Source organism: Eptesicus fuscus, chromosome 13, assembly GCF_027574615.1.
Source record: "Eptesicus fuscus isolate TK198812 chromosome 13, DD_ASM_mEF_20220401, whole genome shotgun sequence".
Classification (NCBI taxonomy): Eukaryota; Metazoa; Chordata; class Mammalia; order Chiroptera; family Vespertilionidae; genus Eptesicus; species Eptesicus fuscus.
The window spans coordinates 62,486,802-62,490,201 of record NC_072485.1 but is presented as its reverse complement, the minus strand read 5'-3'; the positions used below and the strand labels follow the sequence as shown (position 1 = coordinate 62,490,201).

General features: G+C 39.9%; 1 pseudogene; it reads left to right on the top strand.

Moving 5' to 3' along the window:
- Nucleotides 1-480: 480 nt before the first annotated feature.
- LOC103292691 (nuclear receptor corepressor 1-like) lies at nt 481-1,405 on the top strand (annotated as a pseudogene).
- Nucleotides 1,406-3,400: the final 1,995 nt, after the last annotated feature.

Below are 3,400 nucleotides of genomic sequence, written 5' to 3'. Positions count from 1 at the left end.
TGATTTGGCTGGTGGATGTGGCGGAGTGATGGTTAATTCGCATATTACTCTTTTATTAGATAGGCTTATAATCATCCCTTTGCTTGCTAGAAATTAAGTCCTATGAAAGTAAGAGTAATATCTTTCATTTATTATCCTCAGAATGTGCCTGGCAAAGAGAAGAGTCTCAATAAATTTTCCTTATGTCCCTCATATCACTTACAAATAGTATTACTTACTATAAACAAAGACCTAAAATATGGGGGAGCGGGGTTGAGTCAAGATGGCGGCCAAGGTGGCGAAGCAGCAGCGGCAGCTGGAGTGAGCACCCGGCTCGCTGCGCCGAGCGAGGTACCAAGGTAGCGACCAGCGCTGGGGCTGCGTCCCGCCCTCAGGCCCGGGGCACACCGGCCACCACGCTGCGCCAGCTCCCGGTGGTTTCCTAGAAACATGATTGTTTGTTGGATTTGATCTCACAGCCTGGTGAGGACTTCTTTACTGATCATGTCAAGTTTGGGTTATCCTCCCAACCAAGGAGCATTCAGCACAGAACAAAGCCGTTATCCTTCCCATTCTGTTCAGTATACCTTTCCCAGCACCTGGCACCAGCAGGAATTTGCAGTCCCGGATTATCGTTCTTCTCATCTTGAAGTCAGTCAAGCGTCACAGCTTTTGCAACAGCAGCAGCAGCAACAGCTTCGCAGATGACCTTCCTTGCTTTCAGAATTTCACCCAGGTTCTGACAGGCCTCAAGAAAGGAGACCTGGATATGAACAGTTTCACCCAGGCCCATCCCCAGTGGATCATGATTCACTGGAATCCAAGAGACCACGTTTGGAGCAGGTTTCTGATTCCCATTTCCAGCGTGTCAGTGCCACGGTCTTACTTTGAGTGCACATGCTGCCAGAGGGTTGAGGTCTTCTGCAGATGTGAAGAAGGATCCAGCATTTGGAGGCAAACAGGAAGCTCCATCCTCTCCAATCGCTGGGCAACCATGTGGAGATGATCAAAATGCTTCACCTTCAAAACTTTCAAAGGAAGAGTTAATACAGAGTATGGATCGTGTAGATCAAGAAATTGCTAAAGTGGAGCAGCAGATCCTTAAACTAAAAAAGAAGCAACAACAACTAGAAGAAGAAGCAGCTAAACCTCCTGAGCCTGAGAAGCCTGTGTCCCCTCCTCCTGTGGAACAGAAACACCGCAGTATTGTCCAAATTATTTATGGTGAGAATCGAAAAAAAGCGGAAGAAGCTCATAAAGTATTTGAAGGTCTTGGCCCAAAAGTTGAACTGCCACTCTATAACCAGCCATCAGATACCAAGGTGTACCATGAGAACATCAAAACTGGAGAGCCTGCAAGGCACATGATGAAGTAAGATAATGAAGCTTTTTCATTTAAGACTAGTGATGACACCGTCCCCCACCAAGCCACATCTGCCATTGCAAAGTAGAAGTGCTACGGATCATTTTATCATTATTCAAAATCCCATTCTAGGGAAATCCCTTCCATGACTCTTGCTAATGACGATATTTGTAGACCCTTCTGCCATTTAATGTCCTGGTGCCTTGGAAGCGCTCAGTCACCTGACCTGGGTGAGGAAAGCTCCAAAGTGTAGTTTGGTTAGCCTTGCTCATCCTAGATACCAGGCCTTTATGGATGCGGATTTTGGAATAAGAAAATAAGTAAAAAAAGAAAACCCAATTTCTTGATCTGATTGAAGAAAAGAGGAGGCTAGATAGGTATCTTTTTTTTTTTTTAATTATCATACTTTAAGAGAATTTTAGGTGAATTATTCTTGTTTGTAACAAAAATGTGATATTTCTACTTTATATGTTTTATTAATAACGAGAAATTATAGTTATTAGTAAGTTAATAATGAGCACATTGCTATATATGTATATATATATACACACACACACACACATATATAGTTTTTCTTTTTAAAAAATTTCTTACTGAGAGTATGTGTAATAGTTGACTACTTTGCAGAACTGGTGGCAGATATAATTTGCATGGTATGCATGAAAAATATTGAAAGTGAATAATTTTAACTTTTGTTAAGAAAGTGGTTCATAATTAAAGCCTTAGAATTTTTCTGTGAGATGCTACTGTGGTCTTGACAACCCTTAGGGTAGGCAGAAGTCATATAAAATATGCCTTGTTTTGGAGTTGTTTAGCTATTTTAACATTTTTTAAAAGAATATTGAATAAAACATAGTTGGCTACTTAAAAAAAAAAAAAAGACCTAAAATATGAACAAGTTGAACAAGATTCATGTTTATCTCATGCAAATGAAGTTTAAGGGCAGGTAGACTCAGGCTAGTAAAAGAGTTCCTGAATTCACAAATTTACCAGGTTCATTCTGTCTTTCTTCTTCATCTTTAGTACATGATTTCTATGCTTAAAGTCAGCTCATGACTGCAAGATGGCCACTGCTGCTCCAGCCATCACGTCTGCACTCTGGGCAGGAAAAACAAAGAAGAGCAAATAGATTCTTCCTATCGGCTAAGTTAGTCCCCTCTAAAGAGCCTTTCTGGAAATACCACTCAAGAAATTCTGTTCATATCCATGTTTGGAACTTTTACTGCCCCTACCAGAGTCCTAGCCTCTGCAATTTCCTGTCTCTCCTTCCCTCTGTTCCCAAGTTTGAGACCTGGTCTGCATTGCTCCCTAACCATAAAAGACTGCAAAGCCACTTCCTCAATTATGGAAAATATATTTCTAGGTTTTCTCTGGCCTAAACGTAGAACTCAAACACCATTTACAGACTTGCTTAAATTAGGAAAGTTATTTCTGATTGCACACAATTGCCCTAGAAGCAAGTTTCTGAAACACAAGTGATTGTTAGGAAGCATCAGTATCGTCAGGTATGCTAGAACTCTGGCAGTGCATCAAGTAGTGGCCAATGCACTTTTGAATATTTGTTCATATTTTACTTTGCTTTATTATCATTCTTGCTATTCTATGATTGGAACGTGTTGTTGTTTTGTTTACTGCTTTTTTGTTTTTAGCCAAGGACATAATTGTGTCCCTCTTATAATCTGAAAGATTATTTTTCCTCTTGAGACACAACAGGAAATGATTTGCTGGTGTTTTGAGCATAGCACTGATTCAAACTTAGTTTTCATGTCACAGGACTTGGCTAGTAGCTAAGACGACACCTGTAACATTTTGTATATTTCATCTAGTAAACTCAGAAGTGACATGTTAGCCTTTCAAATCAACCCACATGCTCTGACTAGTTCTATCTTAAAGTAGTGATGAATGAGCATTAGTTTACTTGTGATAATTTCCCAGAATTTGAGATGTGTTTTCAGGAATTATTTGAGATATTGCTAATCTCATAGCTTATCAAATTACCTGACATAGAACCTGATGTCTTCATCATGTTCTTTTTCATTATAATTATCCATAATTATG